Genomic DNA, 22,284 nt, shown 5'->3' on the forward strand with positions numbered 1-22,284 from the left:
GAATTTCAGAGAGCATCGTCAGTGATCGTGATGCACGCTTCACTGGGAAGTTTTGGCGAGAAGTGTTTCGCTTAATGGGGACAAACTTGCATTTCAGCACAAGTTTCCACCCCCAAACTGATGGACAGATAGAGAGAATAAACGACATGCTGGAGGAATACCTGCGGCACTTTGTCAGTGCCAACCAAAGGGATTGGGTTGATTTACTTGATGTGGCTCAATTCTGCTACAACCTTCAAAAGAGCGAGTCATTTGGCCATAGCCCTTTTGAAGTCGCAACTGGACAACAGCCGCAGACTCCGCACTCCCTTGCTGTGCGAGGACGTGGAAAAGCACCTTATGCATACCAGTTTGTCAGGAACTGGCAAGATCAGACAGAGTTGGCGAAGGCATATCTAAACAAGGCAACCAAGCGCATGAAGAAATGGGAAGATGAGAAGCGTCACCCAGCAGAATTTCGAGTTGGAGACAAAGTGTTGGCCAAGCTTTTTCTTGACCGCACAGCTATCTTTCGGGGCCACCACCGAGGCCTTATTCGCAAGTATGATGGCCCCTTCACCATTATCTAACGTGTGGGAAACTTGGCGTACCGGCTGGACTTGCTAGCAAACTTTCAAGTGCACCCGGTATTCCATATATGTAACCTGAAGCCATTCCACGAAGATGAAGGAGATCCTCAACGGAGCATGCCTCAACGTGCTCCAATCCCGCAGCGAGCTCCTTCAACAGTTAGTGTACCAGGTAGAGATCCAGATATCATCCTCAACCATTCCAACAACTATCTAGGGGAAGTCAAAAAGTACTTAGTGCAGTGGAAAGGATTGTCAGAATGTGAAGCCACCTGGGAGAAAGCCAGCTGCATGTTTCAGCATCGACAACTTGTAGAAGGCTACCATGAACAATTGGCGTCGAGGACGGCGCCAACTTAGGCGGGGGAGCATGTTCCGGACCGCCATGTTTTTCACCTTTTTGCTCTGATATATATACCTCTTTGGCACTCTAGAGTGCCCCACAAGGCCTTACGGCCTAAGAACCCCGTGTATTCGGACCCTCTCTTCCCCCTCTTGATGTACTTTGCTTTCAAGTATCTATAAAGAATCTTTTTGCATCTCTCTCTCTCTCTCTCTCTCTTTGTGCTTGTGCATATGCGTACTCTTGCTTCCGCTCGTGTGCGTGTGTTGTGCGTTGCTTGTGCACTTAAAAGGCCTGCCTTCGGTGTGTGTGATTGCCCGAAGCTACATCACGGGGGCCTTCGCTTCCCAGCCCGTGACACCCTCATTACTTCAGCATATTATTCAACTGTTGAGTCATGAATTAGCGATGAAAGATTTAGGGCCCTTACATCATTTTTTGGGTATTCAAGTAACTTCTTTCCAGCATGGACTCTTCCTTGATCAACAATAGTATGCCTCTGCAATTTTGAAGCAAACTCAAATGCTTAATTGCAAGCCTATCTCTACTCCTATGGTTGGACAACCTCAAAATCCTTCAAACGATGAACCACTCAAGGATCCTCATTCTTATCAAAGTATTGTCGGCAGTCTTCAATATTTAACGTTCACATGTCCTGATATTGCTTACAGCGTAAATTATGTCAGCCAATACATGCATGCTCCTACCAAGTATCATCTCCAACTTGTCAAGAGGATACTATGCTATATAAAGGGCACATTATCACATCGGATTCACATGTTAAAAAAGAATGCTTTGGTTTTTTATGGATTCTCTGACGCTGACTGGGCAGTATTGTAAAACCCCCTCCGGCAAAGTCGCCGGAGGGGATAAGCTTAAAAAAAAAAGGGAAACGGTTTCCCCAAAGGGGAAACCGCGTAACGGGAATGGGGTGAGGATAAACCTCACCCCCCAAAATCGCGGGAGGGGGGCGAGGTTATCCTCACCCCCTCACCCTGCGTGAGGGTTATAAAACCCCCCACGCAGGGTCTCCTTCCGCACCCCACAGAGAGAGAGAGAGAGAGAGAAAGAGAGCTAGAGAGAGAGAGGACTTACCGGCGGCGGCGGCAGCGGCGACGAGGTAAGCCCTTCCCCCATCTCCTTCTTCGTTCTTCTTTTTCCGTCGAAGCAAAGGAGGGCCGACAGCCATTGCTGCCGGCGAGTTGTAAAAAAAAAAAAAAATTCAGAGACAGAGAGAAAAGGGGGGAGGTCGGCCAGCCCCTGTGGCGGCCGACTCCGACGGCCGGCCCCAGCGACCGGCCGACACAGTTGGCCGGCCCCGGAGGCCGGCCCAGACAGATGAGTGCAGAGGGAGGGTCGGCAGGGGCCGACCCTCTGCAACAGTTGTCGGAAGGGGCTCAGCCCCTTCCGCCCCTTTCTATCGAGGGGACTGGTTCGGTCCGGTCACCCGGACCGAACCGGGTCGGTCTGGGTGCGACCCAGACCGAGCCATCCGGTCTGGGTCGTGCCCAGACCGAGCCCCTTTAAAAAAAAAAAAAAATTTGTTTGGGGTGAACCGGTTCGGGTCGAACCGGTTCAGACCCGACCTAGTTGGGTAAACTGAGTCGGGTCAAACCGGTTCAGACCCAAACCGGTTTGATGGACCGGTTCGGGTCCAACCAGTTCAGATCCAACCCAGTTGGGTGAACCAGTTCATACCCAAATCTGTTGGGTGAACCGGTTCGGGTCGAACCGGTTCAGACCCAATCAGACTTTCTAGATCCGACGAGCAGTTTTGGATTCAGTTATGAGAAGGATCTGAATCCAAACAGACAGGGTTTGGATCCAAATCAGAGTTGGATCAGAAAGTAGTCTCGGATTGGCCCGAAATCCGAAATGTACCAAGAGATCCATTTGGATCCGTGAGATCCATTTCAGTAAAATGGACATATCTTCGCACTCCGAACTCGGAATCGAGCGAGGTTTGGTGCGTTGGATTCGTATTAAAAAGAGGAATCCATTGGTCTATGAACTTCAGTCAAAATAGTAATACAGAAACCATGGTTTCTTTAATAAGATTCGGGAAGGGTATTTTGGTAATTTTAGTAAGAGGTTTTGTGATTAATTCAAATATATTGCTTTAATTACCAGATCCTACTGTTAGAGCATCTTGAGACTCACTCTTGGTGAAAGTACAGATTCGCACTTGAGGTAAGGGATGTTATAAGTAATTTTAGATGTGAATAAACCCTTTACACGTTGCTTGTTATCGTAGTGCTATAGAGGTTATGTGATTAGCATGATAGCTTTGAGTTAGACCATGACATGCATAAAATTCATGCTTAACAATTGTGAGTTACTTTAAATACATGTTTATTCTGAGATGCATGTTAGGGTTAATATGTCATGCATGATAGAAAGAGATTGTGTTTATGATTGCATGTTAATTGAGCATTTATATCATGCATTGTGATGAGATTGAGTTAGATTAGAGTCTCATTTAATTCATTCATGTGGTGTGAATGGATATTTAGAGTTCAGCATGCAGTACCCCTTAAATCCCGGAAGTGGCGACCTGTGGCAAGGGCTACCTGGTTCGCGGTCAGAGTGCAGCCACCATGGAGAGTGGGTCGCCGGTGATTTAATGATGTAGAGACACTACATCATTGCGTGCTAAGTGAGAGCGGTGTGAGTCCTAACGTCATCATGGGATTGAGAATGAGATTGTTGTGATTAGTCATGACACCACTCGTGAGGGAACGAGTGAATTTTGAATTTGAGAATATTGTTCAATGTGTGAACTTAGTTATGACTTAGGATTTCACTCACACTGGGTTGAGACTCTAGAGGACCATGGATGGTTAATAACCATCATGGTTAGGATGTAGCATGAATCATGCCGAGATTGAGAGCTTGACCTCCCGGCTAGCTACCGGTGGGGTCCCCGTGGTGGTTCACTGCAGTGCCTGGTGGTCTGGGGACCACTGGGAGTGTATGGTTCATAGTCTGGCCAACACGTAGAATTGGGGTGTTCTACAGGGTTGCTACGCGCATAGATGGCTATTACAGGTATAGCCAGCCTAGTGATAGTAGAGAGAGAAAGAGTTTTTGAGAATGATAATGGGGGAAATTAAAATATACAAACATGTGTGGTGTGTCGAGAATTAAAATAAGACTAGGGGCTTAGAGCCCACTACAGTTGTAAATTATTGTTTATTTACTTATGATTATCTCTTACTGGGTTGTAGACTCACCCCCATTTGTGTTTAATTACAACTGTAGGTGCCAGGTATTAAATCAGTCGCTTGTGAGCAGTTCTCTTTTCAGTCTTCAGCAGAGCAGTGGTATACTTTTACTTTCCTTGTCATTGAGAATAAATTGTAATTACTTTTCTATGTTATGAATGATGATCAATGTAAGAAAAAGTTTTATTATGAAATAAAATAAAAAGTTTTTTTTTTTTAGCCACGTTTTCACTGTGTAAGCTTTGCACTCTTCCCTCTGGGAAGTAATACCAACCGAACTCGGACTCCTGAGGTCCCAGATCGGGGTGTTACAAAGTGGTATCAAAGTCAGGTTTACACAGAAAAACTGTTCATCATTCATAATAAGACTCAATGACAAGATGTAAGTCTCTGCTCGAATTAGGCACGTTAATGATTAGATTGTTGCGTGATTAGGAATAGCTAGCGAATGAGGAAACCACGAAGACCCAAGGGCTCAAGACCATGCTGAGCCTTCCGTCAGAGAGAGAAAAGTGTTCATCACTGCAATGGTGATGACTACCGAAGTCATGGCAAGCATGTCTCAAATTGTTATAGATCTTACACCACGACGTCACCAATTTACATCATATTTAGGAGAAGAGATATGTATGGACATGACTACATCGACACTACTTTCGGGCAATAGTCATAGCCCTATGGGCGTGGGACTCACCAATCCCACCGTCAGAGATCTCGGTCAGTATGTGGTCAGATGATGAGAGATTAGATGATGGCTTGATGAGAAGTTACAAGGAGATCATCCCTTAGCGCAAACTTTGCGTTTCAGGGAGGGTTTTGTATGGCTAGTGCAAGGACACAACATATGTTTCGAGCCATTTAGGTGACTGTCATGAGTGCAACCAATTGAGGAATTGTAAATCTGATCGAGGAGTTTATTGCTGAAGAAAATAGGAGATGAATAATTCAGACCATAGACACAATATGACTTGAATACTTCTCCTCCGACCCACCTTCAATTAATGCAAAAGAGTTCAAGAAGAGAACCAAGCTTCAGATAGATCGAAGAGGAACATGACGATGAATTTAGGGATACTTAGCTTTATTTAGTCTAGTTCGATTATCTATTACTTTGCTTTGTGTTCTTCTTGTTTGCTTAGTAATATTTTATTTATGTGTACTTGGATGAGCAATGAAATAAGACATTTTTAAGCAACTGAGTGGCGTAATCGTTAATATGTGATAGAATTTTTATACGAGTATAAATGAATCAAATAAGAAGCCTATTACGCGATTAATTTAATATAGCTACACATAGTTTTACCATTTCAACTTTTAGAAAGTGGTTGCCAGTGATACCTTCTCGATTGAGTGTTTCTTACTTAATAGAGACACCTATAGGAGCAACCACCATTGTGGATACTGTGTATCTAAATATTGCAAGTTGCCTGTGAACTTGTTGCAACTCGACTTCAAGATATAAACGTTGTTCTGGGCATAGATTGGTTGTCAAACCATCATGCCACAATCGATTGTAGAAGAAAGTGTGTTGATTTCAAATACCTCAGACTCCAACTTTCATATACCAGGGTGTTAGAAAGTTACATAAGCCAATTATCATATCGTGCTTAAAGGCCAATATATATATTGAAAAGGGATGCATGGGATTCCTGGCGTACATGAAAACCGAAGAGAAAGAAGATCTCACAATATCAGATGTAGACATAGTCCGTGAATATGATGATGTCTTTCCAGAAGATCTTCCAGGTCTCCCTCCTGATCGGGAGACTGAGTTCCAAATCGATCTAGTTCCGGGAACAACACCCATTTCGAAGGCTCCCTATCGGATGGGCCCTGCGGAACTCAAGGAACTCAAGGAGCAAATACAGGAGTTATTGGAGAAAGGATTTATTCGACCTTCAGTATCTCCTTGGGGTGCTCCAATTTTGTTCGTAAAGAAGAAGGACGGATCACTGCGTATGTGTATAGACTATCGTCAATTGAATGCAGTAACCATAAAGAATAAATACCCTTTGCCAAGAATCGATGATTTGTTCGATCAACTGCAAGGAGCGACATGCTTCTCGAAGTTGGATTTGAGATCAGGTTATCATCAATTGAGAATTAAGAAAGAAGATGTGGCCAAGACAGCATTCAGATCAAGATATGGCCATTATGAATTTATGGTCATGCCCTTTGGTCTGACTAATGCACCAGCTGCCTTCATGGACATGATGAATAGAGTTTTCAGACCCTATTTGGACAAGTTCGTTGTGGTATTCGTTGATGACATACTCATATACTCTACCTCGAAGGAGCAACATGAAGAGCATCTGAGGATTGTCCTGCAGACACTTAGAGAACATAAGCTCTATGCCAAATTCTCTAAGTGTGCTTTTTGGTTAGAACAAGTGTCATTCCTTGGACACATTGTTTCTAAAGATGGGATTATGGTAGACCCTGCAAAGATTGAAGCAGTCACCAATTGGTCAAGACCCAAGAATCCTACTGAGATTCGCAGCTTTTTGGGATTAGCCGGGTACTATCGGAGATTCGTTGAAGGATTTTCGTTGTTGACGGCTCCTATGACGAAACTCACAAGGAAAGATGTAAAGTTCGAGTGGAATGAGAAATGCGAGCAAAGTTTTCAAGAGATAAAGAAGTGTTTGACCACTGCTCCAGTGTTGGTCTTACCTTCTGGATCTGGAGGTTTCACTATTTATAGTGATGCCTCTCACAAAGGTTTGGGTTGTGTTTTGATGCAACACGGAAAAGTGATAGCTTATGCATCTCGTCAGCTCAAAACGCATGAAGTCAACTACCCGACGCATGATCTGGAGTTAGCAGCAGTAGTTTTTGCCCTTAAGATATGGAGGCACTACCTCTATGGCGAGCAATTTGAGGTCTTTACCGACCATCAAAGCCTTAAGTATCTGTTTTCTCAGAAAGATTTGAACTTGAGGCAAAGGAGATGGTTGGAATTTCTGAAAGACTATGATTTCGAGTTAAAGTATCATCCGGGTAAGGCGAATGTTGTCGCTGATGCTCTTAGCAGAAAGGCAGGAGCTCTAGCTAGACTTGCAGACTGGGAGTTATTTTCTTCGGTGGCTCATCAGAAGGCAGAAGTTCAATGTTTACCAGGTCAATTACTATTCGTGCAAACCACATTAAAGTCAGAATTGTGGGATCAGATTAAGGAAAAACAACCCTTAGACCCAGAATTAATGCAAGTAAGAAAGAAGATTTTAGAAGATGAAAGATCAGAATTCAAAATTGATGATCAAGGACTTATTAGATTTCGTCAGAGAGTGTGCATTCCTAAGGACGATCAACTTAGAAAACAGTTGATTGAAGAGGCACATCATTCTAGATATGTCATCCATCCTGGTAGCACTAAAATGTACCGAGATCTGAAAGATACGTTTTGGTGGAATGGTATGAAGAGAGACATTGCCGAGTTTGTTAGCAAATGTCTAGTATGTCAGCAGGTAAAGATTGAGCACCAAAGACCAGGTGGCCTTTTGCAACCACTTCCCATACCCGTGTGGAAGTGGGCAGATATATCAATGGACTTCGTTTCGGGACTTCCTAAGACGAAGAATGGGATGGATTCAGTATGGGTGATTGTCGACAAGCTAACTAAGTCAGCGCACTTTTTTAGTTTGTAAGACAACTCACTCGTGTGATCAACTGGCTCAAATATTTATTAGAGAGATTGTGAGACTTCATGGAGTACCTGATTCCATTGTCTCAGATAGAGACTCGAAGTTCACATCACGTTTTTGGCAAAGCTTTCAAGAAGCTATGGGGACACAATTAAAAATGAGTACAGCTTTTCACCCTCAGTCAGATGGTCAGTCAGAGCGAACCATTCAGACCCTTGAGGACATGCTCCGGGCATGTAGTTTGGAGTATAGCGACTCGTGGAATGATATTTTGCCATTAATGGAGTTTGCCTACAACAACAGCTTTCAAGCAAGTATAGGCATGGCTCCATTTGAGGCATTGTATGGTCGACGATGTCGAACTCCTTTGTGTTGGGATGAAGTCGGAGAAAGGAGACTGTTAGGACCAGAGATGGTTCAACGAATGGCAGATCAAGTGAGATTCATTCGAGAGTGTCTTCTCACAGCACAAAGTCGTCAGAAGAGTTATGCGGATAAAAGGCGTCGTGAGTTAGAATTTGAGCAAGGTGATCACGTGTTTTTAAAGATATCTCCGTTTAAGGGCGTAATGCGTTTTGGTCGAAGAGGAAAGTTGAACCCCAGATATATTGGACCGTTTGAGATACTTGCGAAGATTGGTCAGGCAGCATACCGGTTAGCTCTACCTCCTTCTTTATCTCGAATTCACAACGTATTCCATGTTTCCATGTTGCGGAAGTACGTGCCAGATCCCTCTCATATATTGGATACAGTTGAGACTGTATTAGACTTGCAAGATGATTTGAGTATGAGGGAAAAGCCCATCGAGATCCTGGACACGAAAGTGCAAAAGCTTAGAAACAAGGAGTTATTTTTGGTTTTGGTCAAATGGAGCCATCACAACAATAAGGAGGCTACTTGGGAGTGTGAATCAGATATCCGCGAGCAATTTCCACATTTGTTTCCAGGTAAGATTCGGGACGAATCTTCTTTTAAGGGGGGTAGAATTATAAAACCACCTCCGGCAAAGTCGCCAGAGGGGATAAGCTTAAAAAAAAAAGGGAAACGGTTTCCCCAAAGGGGAAACCGCGTAACGGGAATGGGGTGAGGATAAACCTCACCCCCCAAAATCGCGGGAGGGGGGCGAGGTTATCCTCACCCCCTCACCCTGCGTGAGGGTTATAAAACCCCCCACGCAGGGTCTCCTTCCGCACCCCACAGAGAGAGAGAGAGAAAGAGAGCTAGAGAGAGAGAGGACTTACCGGCGGCGGCGGTGGCGGCAGCGGCGACGAGGTAAGCCCTTCCCCCATCTCCTTCTTCGTTCTTCTTTTTCCGTCGAAGCAAAGGAGGGCCGGCAGCCATTGCTGCCGGCGAGTTGTAAAAAAAAAAAAAAAAAAAAATTCAGAGACAGAGAGAAAAGGGGGGAGGTCGGCCAGCCCCTGTGGCGGCCGACTCCGACGGCCGGCCCCAGCGACCGGCCGACACAGTTGGCCGGCCCCAGAGGCCGGCCCAGACAGATGAGTGCAGAGGGAGGGTCGGCAGGGGCCGACCCTCTGCAACAGTTGTCGGAAGGGGCTCAGCCCCTTCCGCCCCTTTTTATCGAGGGGACTGGTTCGGTCACCCGGACCGAACCGGGTCGGTCTGGGTGCGACCCAGACCGAGCCAGCCGGTCTGGGTCGTGCCCAGACCGAGCCCCTTTAAAAAAAAAAAAAATTGTTTGGGGTGAACCGGTTCGGGTCGAACCGGTTCAGACCCGACCTAGTTGGGTAAACTGAGTCGGGTCAAACCGGTTCAGACCCAAATCGGTTGGGTGGACCGGTTCGGGTCCAATCGGTTCAGATCCAACCCAGTTGGGTGAACCGGTTCATACCCAAATCTGTTGGGTGAACCGGTCCGGGTCGAACCGGTTCAGACCCAATCAGACTTTCTGGATCCGACGAGCAGTTTTGGATTCAGTTATGAGAAGGATCTGAATCCAAACAGACAGGGTTTGGATCCAGATCAGAGTTGGATCAGAAAGTAGTCTCGGATTGGCCCGAAATCCGAAATGTACCAAGAGATCCATTTGGATCCGTGAGATCCATTTCAGTAAAATGGACATATCTTCGCACTCCGAACTCGGAATCGAGCGAGGTTTGGTGCGTTGGATTCGTATTAAAAAGAGGAATCCATTGGTTTATGAACATCAGTCAAAATAGTAATACAGAAACCGTGGTTTCTTTAATAAGATTCGGGAAGGGTATTTTGGTAATTTTAGTAAGAGGTTTTGTGATTAATTCAAATATATTGCTTTAATTACCAGATCCTACTGTTAGAGCATCTTGAGACTCACTCTTGGTGAAAGTACAGATTCGCACTTGAGGTAAGGGATGTTATAAGTAATTTTAGATGTGAATAAACCCTTTACACGTTGCTTGTTATCGTAGTGCTATAGAGGTTATGTGATTAGCATGATAGCTTTGAGTTAGACCATGACATGCATAAAATTCATGCTTAACAATTGTGAGTTACTTTAAATACATGTTTATTCTGAGATGCATGTTAGGGTTAATATGTCATGCATGATAGAAAGAGATTGTGTTTATGATTGCATGTTAATTGAGCATTTATATCATGCATTGTGATGAGATTGAGTTAGATTAGAGTCTCATTTAATTCATTCATGTGGTGTGAATGAATATTTAGAGTTCAGCATGCAGTACCCCTTAAATCCCGGAAGTGGCGACCTGTGGCAAGGGCTACCTGGTTCGCGGTCAGAGTGCAGCCACCATGGAGAGTGGGCCGCCGGTGATTTAATGATGTAGAGACACTACATCATTGCGTGCTAAGTGAGAGCGGTGTGAGTCCTAACGTCATCATGGGATTGAGAATGAGATTGTTGTGATTAGTCATGACACCACTCGTGAGGGAACGAGTGAATTTTGAATTTGAGAATATTGTTCAATGTGTGAACTTAGTTATGACTTAGGATTTCACTCACACTGGGTTGAGACTCTAGAGGACCATGGATGGTTAATAACCATCATGGTTAGGATGTAGCATGAATCATGCCGAGATTGAGAGCTTGACCTCCCGGCTAGCTACCGGTGGGGTCCCCGTGGTGGTTCACTGCAGTGCCTGGTGGTCTGGGGACCACTGGGAGTGTATGGTTCATAGTCTGGCCAACACGTAGAATTGGGGTGTTCTACAGGGTTGCTACGCGCATAGATGGCTATTACCGGTATAGCCAGCCTAGTGATAGTAGAGAGAGAAAGAGTTTTTGAGAATGATAATGGGGGAAATTAAAATATACAAACATGTGTGGTGTGTCGAGAATTAAAATAAGACTAGGGGCTTAGAGCCCACTACAGTTGTAAATTATTGTTTATTTACTTATGATTATCTCTTACTGGGTTGTAGACTCACCCCCATTTGTGTTTAATTACAACTGTAGGTGCCAGGTATTAAATCAGTCGCTTGTGAGCAGTTCTCTTTTCAGTCTTCAGCAGAGCAGTGGTATACTTTTACTTTCCTTGTCATTGAGAATAAATTGTAATTGCTTTTCTATGTTATGAATGATGATCAATGTAAGAAAAAGTTTTATTATGAAATAAAATAAAAAGTTTTTTTTTTTAGCCACGTTTTCACTGTGTAAGCTTTGCACTCTTCCCTCTGGGAAGTAATACCAACCGAACTCGGACTCCTGAGGTCCCAGATCGTGGTGTTACAAGTATGCCAATTGACACGATGATCAACCACTGGATATTGCATTTATATTGGAGGTAATTGTGTATCGTGGAGTGCAAAGAAGCAACCTATTGTTGCTAAGTCTAGTTCAGAAGCGGAATATCGGGCACTTGCATCAACTGTAGCTGAAATAACTTGGGTCACCTACATCCTTCGGGATCTTGGAATATTCATCAAACAATCACCAACCATCTACTGTGACAATATGTCTGCATTATATATGACAGTAAATCCTGCCTTTCATAATCCATCTAAACACATCGAGATCGACTATCATTTTGTTCATGAAAAAGTGGCACAACAACAACTTATTACCAAGTTTGTTTCTTCATCTCAACGGGTGGCTGATATTCTTAGTAAACCTCTCACCAAGGGAGAGTTCACAACGTTAAGAACCAAACTCGGCCTGTGGTTAACTCCCATGCCTCATTTGCGAGGGAGTAATAAGCATAACCACCAAAGCATGTGTAATGGCATACAAGATACACGCAGCATACATGAAGCTAATATCATGGACCATTATGATATTGAAGATATGCATAATGCTGGAATTAAGTGCTGCCACCAATCACATGAAAATAATGGATCACGCAGAGATAATGGAGATAATACTCACACAACCAACCCTCAACATTCCAGCCAAAACCGTTGCATGATGGAAGGCGTAAAAGAAGGAGCCAGCAAAGGTTCAAATCCAAAACAAATTGAAAACGGATAAGCAAAAGATTTCTGTTTTCTTTCTTATAAATACATGATGTATGAAATTGTGAAAAGATAAGAAAGAATCCCTTTTCCCGTGGACGTAGGCAACTCTGGTTGCTGAACCACGTACTTCTTTTTTCTTTTCCTTCAAGCCTCGTTTCTCTTTAATAGTGATGTATAACTGTATGGACGGCTTAAATTGTAAAGCTCAAGTCAGTAAATAAGAAAGTTACTCTCTAAGCAATAAGGCTATACATTTTGAGCTGCAATAGCACAATAACCAAAAATAAACCTTCTTGATAGAGATGTGTAACTGTATAGACAGCCAAAATTCAAAAGCTTAAGGCAGTACACAAGTTAAAACTTAAAACTCTCTAAGCAATAATGAGATAATTTTGAGCTGCAATAACACAATTAATATCCAAATTGTTTCTTTATGATTGCTGATAACGGCATGGTACATAAACAGGGATTGCTGATTGATGAGTGAGATTACAGACTTATGCCATATCGGTTAGTTACACGCATGCATCTGTTATCATGTTGAAAGGTCGTTAAATGCTGTTTATGAAAGACTTTTTAGATGACGTTTACCAATGGACATGGGATTAATATCAATGATACCAAGAGAGAGAGAGAGAGAGAGAGAGAGAGATTACTTCTATTTATGATATTACCTTTCGCAGTTCGTCTCATGTCAGTGGTAGGTCGTATCTTCTTTGGATCTTCTTATTTTCTTTTATTCATTTCCTATTTTTGTTTAGATAATTTACTTTTTAGCAAGTGCTAGATGCCAAGTACTGCTGAACTCGGCCTATGGTTAGAGTGGTTTGATGTCAAGTATTTTGAGCGTGTCTAAGATTGATCAAACCCGTTAGACCCAGTGGTTGGATATCTTTCAAGCTGAGAACTGGTTTTACAGTTCCTAGAGTGGTCTGGTTCAGAAATTAAAGACTGCTAGAAAGCGATCTAGAGTCACAATCAAATTGCGGATTGACCACTGCGTAGAATACCACATATTGCATCCATTTCCTATCCTTTAAATGATTCCAATATACTTTCGAGAAATTGACTGAGCATTTCCACAAGCGGCTTGATAGTGGTCATGCAATTTGCTTCCCATGGTTGGCTGCTAAGTTTTGCTGGGTCACGTCTACTCTTACGCACAACTTGGTGTTTTGCTAACCATTTGGAGATATGGTGGGGCTTGGTTCAAGTTCTTACTAATGGGGGAAAAGTTAAAGCTTCTTTCTCCTTCCACTCCATTGTCCCTACTTCTTAGGAAATAAATTCCCCAAATGTCATAAAATTGCATTTAAGTATGTTCTTTGGACGGATTGCTTACTTCTTATGAAAACCAATACGTGCTCTGTATAATGGCCCAAATCAGCCTACATGGATAATTTCTTTTCTTTAATTCCAAAAATAGTCACGCCCTCTTGATTTTTATATTATATCCATAGTCATCCTATCACCACTCTTAGTTGGTTCACACCATCTTTCTTAAATATTTGAGATTTTTATCTTCATTATGGACCACCTTCTTTGTCGTACTGCCTTTGTTACAAACAATTAGCAGGGTGTATATCCTTGGCCTTTCGCTGTCATCAGTGTCTATGGAAAAAGTAAAGGGAAAATTTCAAATACCCCTAAACGTTTCGACTTAATTCATTCCCACACCAAATGTTTTAGACTTTGCAAATGCCAACCAAAGTTTTTACTTGGGTTAATCAAATGATCACAATCATAAACTAGCGTTGGGTTGTTCTTGGGTTAACTTAACTGATGCTGTGAAGTTACCATTTTTTACCTATGTAACTAGTGAAATAAACCGTGTAGACAGAATGTATTTAGCAAAAAAATTTATTGACTACAATGTTAATTGAACCATTTACCTCTTTAACATAAACCACAACTCAACCACTACAACATCAAGCTTGCTATTGAATGTTTTTTGAAATATAGTTATATATTTAGATTGTGAAAAGTCAATCAACCCAACAATTACTCAACTTACTATAACTCAATTGGGTCTGTTTGGTTCCTCAATAGTTGATCCGATAAATATCTGAACACAAACTAAATGCATTTTCATTTGACCCAATAGCCGATGTGGTTATATATAGATGACAAAAAATTTACTAATTCAAGAATCAAGATTAATTAACTATTGCTACCCTAGTAACTATGTGAGTTTTAAGGTTTTCATTTAGATCTAACAACTTAATTCACTTAATTTTGAGCCTATATAGATTTGAAAAAAGTGGTAGTTGCCTAACTCTTTTTTACTCCATCGCAAGTGTATCACCATTAAATAGGGGTTTCAGGTTGTTTTTTACAAATCTAACCTTGCAATGTGTTGGGCATGGTTGGTTTGCTAGAAAATGATACTTGGCATTGACTACTTTTTAAAATTGTAAATCATTGATTTTTAAATCTTATAAAAACCTATGTGTCATAATCAAAAAATTCAAGAGCTTATTCCTATAAAATTAGGCATGTACACTATAAGAAAAATGCATATTAGCGATGGACTTTATCCGTCGCTAATTCAGTGCTAATCCATCGCTAAACATCTTTAGCAACAGATTAGCGATGGACAACATCCGTCGCATGATCCTAGTCGCTAAATTGCGTCAAATTTTGTCTGTTGCCAATCAGTCGCTAATCAATGACGAATTATAGACATCATATATCAGTTGCTAATCTGTCGCTAATTAGCGACGACGTAACGACAGATAATATCTGGATATAATCCATCGTGAACTTTTGGTTGACAAATTAGCGATAGATTCGCGATGGATATACGTCTGTCGCAAACCATCGCCTTATCGAAATTGGCGACAGAGTAGCGACGAATATGTCTGTTGCTAATCCGTCGTGAATATAAAAAAATTAAATTTTTTTTAAATATGAAACTCGAGAAAAATTTCTCGTTATACAATTCATATAACCTGCTTATAAAAAACAAAATAGACACAAAAAATATATATACAGGTGAAACAAAATTAACACAATTGTCCTAAGTTAAACAACCAAATACAGTCTCTGCCAAGTTATAATTAGTTACAAGTATGTCAAACAAATTAAATACATGAATCTAAGGGCATCATCCTCTTCATTTTCTCAATCTACCCCTCCCTCCATACCTCCATCATCTCCTCTACATTGATCATCTCCAGCATTCTGCAAGAGAACCAAAATGTTAGTAATTATAAACAAAATGCTCATATGTGTTATAAAGCAGTCAAAAAACTTTATATGTGATTAAACAAAATGCTCATATATGTTCTAAGGCAGTAAAAAAGTTTTATATGTGATTTTATCTTGCTCATATTATGTGTTATAAGACAGTAAAAAAGTTGTATATGTGATTATATCATGCTCATATGTGTTCTAAGGCAGTCAAAAAATTGTATATGTGATTCTATCATGCTCATAAGTGTTCTAAGACAGTAAACAAATTGTATATGTGATTCTATCATACTCATATGTGTTTTAAAGCAGTAAAAATGTATATGTGATTCTATCATGCTCATATGTGTTCTCCTTAACATGAGAACTGGAACCATGAAATCTTATGTTAATGCAAGAAGTACCAAATTACCAATACATAAAATACAGAGCTTTTTGAAGTGACGTCCATCACCTGTCATTTACTAAAAGCTGCTCAGCTTGCCTCACAACGTTCAAAACGAGTGGTTTCGCTTCCTATTCTCAGACACAAGATTGGCATGAAAATGAGCTAACAGAAAGGAAATGGGATTGTCCAAACCAAATTACAATTTTGCCTATTTTTCATATATTTGTGTACAAAGGAAACTTATTACCATATAAGCATAAAAAGGTAGAGGTTTCTTACTTTTCCAAGTAGAGAACCAAAAGCACCAATAAACACAAAAACAAAATCAAATCTTGTACCTCTGTTCGGTAAGCACCAACTCCCAAATTTAGTTTTAGAGGGCTGGGGTCCTTATTGTATGCAACAGTCACCTGGTTGAAATTAAAGGCACAAACAACTTTAGCGGGAGAGGACATGAAAAAGAGAAAAAATGAAGTCTGTGCAAGTGCAGGTGCTTCATAATCCAAAAGCATGATATATTAAAGATGCATATGCACGTGAACCGACAGAAGATGCATGGAACTTCTTTTATTTTACATAGAAAGGCCAAATATTACCCACTGCAGCAAATTACTTCATCATCTTCTACTTCATATTAATGACCAAGAATTTCATCCACAACCAACTCTAAGAAAAGAACTTGCATGACTGTGGCCATAACCACCACTTTGGGCCTTTGGAATATGTTTGCAGTGAGAGCCAAAAAAGGACTAGCAGTTTGGGGAAGAAACCGTGAATTAAAATACGATGTAACAAACTATACCAGCCTAATAAAATGACGACATAAAACCTTGCATATTCTTGCCTTTGGCTATGCCTGACAGAACAGATAAAGATGGACTAACATCAAACATGTGCCCCTTTTTCACCTAGCCAAACTTTTACTTTCTACATTTTTGTTTTATTAGCAGGCACAGGGATCACCTAATCAAAATGAGAAAAAGGCGCCATTTCCTCTTATTCTTGTGGAATGCTTCCAATTACAAACACAGCAATGATAGATGTTGCAGCCAGCCGCCAAAATTAACTGCGTAGTATAGGATTTGTCACCCTCTCGACATACATAATCCAAATGTGTATTCCCACAGATCTATTTTTTAAACAAATCACATAGGTTAAGGAGGATGAACCATCTCACTTGAGTCACAAATGAATACTCAAATCAATTAGTTGTTACTAAGGTGATAACAGAAGCACCACAAACCTGACCACCGTTAGCAAACAAAAACCAAAAATCGAGGTGCTCATCTCTTTATGAGACTCTCTTATAAATCAATTCACATCAGAAGCTACATCATATCTCTATGCACTAGATACGAAACAACAATTCTAAAGAGTAAATCACTGGTCTTTGTCAATAAACTCTCAGTGACGACCTCAGAGAAACTCAAGGCCTTGGAAAAACCAGAACTAACAAAGAACACAATGAGAGTGAGCAAAAAAATTCCCAAGGTAAAAGCAGTTTGGTTTTGATAAAAAGGTAAATGAATTCATAAACTAGAACAACATTTTCTGCCTTTGTATTTCATTTTTCCATAAGTGAGAAAACAAAGTATGGCATCAGAAAAAAATAACATTAAAAAGAGAGAGAGAGAGAAAGGAGAAAGCAGGTGTTGTTTGAAAGAATTTAGAGATGTTCTTACCAACACAATGAGCAGCATGGGATTTTTTTAGTATGGCTGCCAACCCCAAATTTCCAATCTTAACTTCACCCTGGTTTCCATTAACAAATATGTTGTCACATTTGAGATCTCATTGAATCACAGGAGGATTATGACTGTGAAGATACAGAAGCCCTTTCAAAATCTGTCTGCACCAATTCTTCACTGCTCACTTACACGCTTGTGTTTCTGTCTATACCGGACCATCAAACCCAGAACAGAGAAGGGGAGAAAACAAAAGAACCTATTAGTTTCCCCATTAATTCCTGAAATTATGTACAAGAGAGGGAAAAAAGGCCCAAGTGTGCTCACAGTCTAAAGGTTCCAGAGGTGAACATTTCAGTGACAAAATTGATGTTCCTATTTGCAGCATCAACCCAAGAAGCATAGAACTTCATGATGTTTTTGTGCTTGAGGGTCTTCAGCAGATGGATCTCGCAGTACAGCCTTTCTAAATCTTCAGGGCTCTGCAAGAAATCATAAAGTTTCACCTGATTCCATGCAACTTCAATCCCTTCAAGCTCATCAAAAGTCCTGTATCTGCACCATAACCCAGAAAAAAACACTTTTCAGAAAACCAACAATACACATCCACCAAAAAACTGAAAACAAAGGGCCTAGAAGAAAAGATTCCTACACAATCTTGGATGACCCCTTCCCAAAAATCTCATTGTACTGCAAAACAACCAATAACCCAACATCAGAACCACTAAGATCTGCCTAATTGTACTCACGATGTGGGAAGCATAAACCAGACCAGCTCCCCACCGTGTAGAGCGTCGATTGTGGTGACCCCACCTTCTCCAAACCCCCCAAAAACCAATCAGCGGCAAAATCCTGAAAACGCAGGAAATTTCCTCGCTAAATTAATGACGGACTTAGCGAGAAAATTTTTCCGTCGCAAATCCATCGCTAATTAGCGACAGATTTACGACGGAATATTTTTGCTGATTATCCGTCGTTAAGTTGCGAAGGATAGTCAAATGTTTTTTTTTGTCGCAAAGTCGTCGCTAATTAGTGCCGGATTTGCGAAAAAAAATTCTCGCTAATTTCGCAAATATTTTGAAGGTTAGTGACGGATAGTTTTATCTCGTTAATCCATCGCAAATTTGCAACGAAAAAAAATCTATCACAAATTTTCGTCACTAATCAAGGTTTTTCTTGTAGTGGTAGATCACATCTATATGATCATATTTTAGTAGATCTAGTAATTGTTGGATTGATTGGCTTATTACAATCTAAATATATAATTTTTTTAAAAAAATAATTAATAACAAGCTTCATGGTATTCATGGTGTAGTGGTTAGAGTTGTGGTTTATGTTAGGGAGGTTAATGGTTCATGTATCATTGTTTTTGCTAAATACATTAGTTTTCAAACATGAGTTAGGTTAACCCAAGAACACCCCAATGTTACTTTATGATTAGGGTCATTTGATTAAACAAGTAAAAACTTTGGTGGACATTTGCAAAGTCTGAAACATTTGGTGCGTGGATGAATCAGGCCAAAAAGTTTGAGGGGTATTTGAAAATTTCCCAAAAGTAAAGCATAGTAATTATGTCCATTCTTCCCCTTCCTATCCATAATGAATCAAAGTCAGGCTGGCCTGCTGCCTGTGTCACATGGACACGTGGAAATGGGACACACTGTCTTTTTGTAATTTTTCATTAAAAGTTGTATATAAGAGGACACGACACCATGGCAAATTCGAGTATTCACATGGCATAGACATCATTGTTCAGTTCCATCCATCCCCTATGTCATTCTCATCTTCATATCCAGTCGTTGATGCAAGTTGTTATGATCAAAATCTGAATTGATGGATGTGCCAACATGGTTCATTATTTAGGGCATGTTTGGTTGGATCACATTATAATCATGAGAGTGATTCTCACATGGCTCCAAATTTCATGCTCAACCATACAAAAAAAAAGGTGGATGCTGTGAGAAACCTTTTTCCCCTCATAATGGGATGTTGACATTCAAATTAATATCTGCGAATCTGGACCAATATATGCTATGGATTGTGGCAGTTGCACTCCAACATGCGCATCATGGTAAAGAAAAGTTTTTGTGTTCATGCTTGGGTAATGCTAAGCTTCATTCTGACTGATTTTAACTCTCCAAGAGTTCATCACGACACTATGTTGGGTTTTGAACCTAAACTACTAACTACTGATTTCAAATAACCTGAATTAAGGGTGGCAATCGTGTCGGGTTGGCGGGTTGACCGGACGGGTTGGCGGGTCAGCATACCTCAACCCGAACCCGACCTGTCTAATAAACGGGTAACTCGACACGACCCGCCAACCCATTTAATAAATGGGTTGGGTCGGGTAAACGGGTTCTCAGGTTCGCGGGTCAGGTTGACGGGTCGGGTTGATGGGTTGACGGGTCGGGTTGGCGGGTCGACGGGTTTGGGGGGTTGACGGGTCGGATTGACGGGTTGGCGGGTCGGGTTGGCGGGTTGACCCACCCGCCTAACCCGTTTATTAAACGGGTCAGCCGGGTTGGTGGGTTGGCATACCCCCAACCCGAACCCGACCTGTTTAATAAACGGGTTACGCGGGTCGACCTGTTTATTAAACGGGTTGGCTTAAGCCTAACCCGAACCCGCCTAAGAGGCGGGTTGGCGGGTCGTGTCAGAAATTGCCACCCTTAACCTGAATATTTAATCATTTGGATTTGTAAGGTGCGCCCTTTCCCTTGGGCACTGAAACGAACGCCTCACAGTTGGCAGTCAGTGTGCCTCACCGAGCTTTAGATGAAACAACGGGTTTGGTATGAAACCTACATAACATCCTGCCCCTTTAAGAAGCAATTTCCCACAGAAGGCTACTTTCGTGTGAAACCCGCATCCCAACTGCGAGAGAGTAACAATTGCATCCTTAGGGGTTGTTTGATAGCGTGTCCCGCATCGCACAGGACAAAATAGCCACTAAAAACAACATTTGTAATAAATGTTGGACGCTGGCATCCAGAAAAGGGGATCAACACCTTTCCACCCCTCTTGTTACGAACAGGAATGGGAAAAGGTCGAAATAAAAAAAAAGTTGGGGGAGAGGAGTCCCCTCTCTCTCTCTCTCTCTCTCTCTCTCTCTCTCTCTCTCTCTCTCGGCAACCAGTGAGAGGCCGCCGGTTAGGCCTTGGTATCTCTCTCTCCTATTCAGCATAGGAGTGGCCTGGTTTCTTTTGTTTTCTTCTTGCTCTTCTTCTTCTTCTTCTTCTTCTCTTTGATTAGGGCATTTCTTTTATTTTTCCCATCTTTTTCTTTGATTTTAATTGATTTGGGCTTTGAATCAATTTTCTTAAATTATGGCTTTTTATAGTTATTTTGATTAGTATTTTTTATTTGATTATCTTTGATTAGGGCTTAATTTGAATCAAATTTTTTAAATTAGGGCTTTTTATAATTAATTTGATTAAGATTTTCTTTGATTCAATTAGACTTTTTTTCTTTGATTAGGGCTTTGAATCCAATTTTTGTAATTAAGGCTTTCTATAGTTAATTTGAGTAGGGCTATTTTTTTATTTTCTTTGATTAGGGTTTGAGTTAGAGCTTTTTTTATTTAAATTTATGGTTTATTTTTCTTATGATTTAGTGTTGTTTGGTTCATTTATGATTTATTTTCTTACATTTTTAAGGTTTTATGATTTATTTATGGTTTTTATCTTTGTATATAAAAACTATGCATTTTTATTTCTTCTCAAACTACTCAAATTTAAACATTTTTTGGTACTTGGATCCAATTTGAGATTCATATTCAAAGCTAAAATCTATAATTTTTTGATAAACTTTCATAATTAGATCTAATATGACATTGAGGAAATAATTATATATAAAAAAATTATCAATTATTATTTGTTCTCAAATTACTCAAATAAAAAAAATGATATTTAGATGAAATCCACATCCGAAGTTAAAATTCATAATAAATATGTTAAAACACTCATATGGTTGGGCGGATCGAGTCATATGATCCAAATCTGGATCTAAATCATGATCCAACCTAAATCCAATGTACTAACATATCCAAAATTTAGATCATAATATTGGACCTATTATAAAAGGTTGAAAACAAGTGGGGTTTGCATATGAAAACAAGAGTCTGGATGGGGTGCAATATGATTGCACAAAAATTTGTTCATTAAGCACTCCATCACCCTTCATCAGGTGTTGGATCCCACACCCCCTGTCCCCAAGATGGAGGGTGATCAGGTGCTTAATGCACAAATATTTGTGCAATCATATTGCACCTGATCTTTTCACTGAAAAACATAGGCTGATCGGATCCGGACGTGAATATAGATTCTAAATAAAATATATATCCATGTTCAAATCCGAAATTGTAAAAAGTTCGATTTTGTAAATCCAAATCCGATCTGGATTTACACTTGAATTTTGTTTTAAGATCCATATTCTAGAATAATTGTTTGGATCCGAAGAAGAAGTCAACAAGATCCAGTCCATTTATGCCTCTATGAATGTGCTTTGCCATCTTGCACAATGGTAAAATAATAAGTTCCTTCTACTGTTCTTTTTATTTTTTTGGTGTGCTCATCCCTCATTGCAGGGTTGAACTCATAGTTACAAAACATATTAAATCCATAAGCACGGTCTCTCTCTCTCTCTCTCTCTCTCTCTCTCTCTCTCTCTCTCTCTCTCTATATATATATATATATATATATATATATGTCTCACCTTGCCATGTCGCATCCCTTTGGTTATCGAACATAAATCAGACCCCATTCATACTTGATAAAATAATGAATTTTAATGTTTTTATATTAAAAAATTGCAAATACTTCCCTTCT

At 40.7% G+C, this 22,284-nt stretch overlaps 1 long non-coding RNA gene across 1 annotated transcript; it reads right to left on the bottom strand.

Moving 5' to 3' along the window:
- Window positions 1-15,163: 15,163 nt before the first annotated feature.
- LOC149841513 (uncharacterized) lies at window positions 15,164-17,663 on the bottom strand. The gene is made up of 3 exons (XR_016431656.1): window positions 17,453-17,663; window positions 16,109-16,180; window positions 15,164-15,373 (listed from the first exon to the last, which is right to left on the bottom strand). It is a non-coding gene; the product is annotated as an uncharacterized LOC149841513 (long non-coding RNA).
- Window positions 17,664-22,284: the final 4,621 nt, after the last annotated feature.

Source organism: Nuphar pumila, chromosome 4 (genome assembly GCF_984573655.1).
Source record: "Nuphar pumila chromosome 4, dmNupPumi1.hap1.1, whole genome shotgun sequence".
In the NCBI taxonomy this organism is placed as follows: domain Eukaryota; kingdom Viridiplantae; phylum Streptophyta; class Magnoliopsida; order Nymphaeales; family Nymphaeaceae; genus Nuphar; species Nuphar pumila.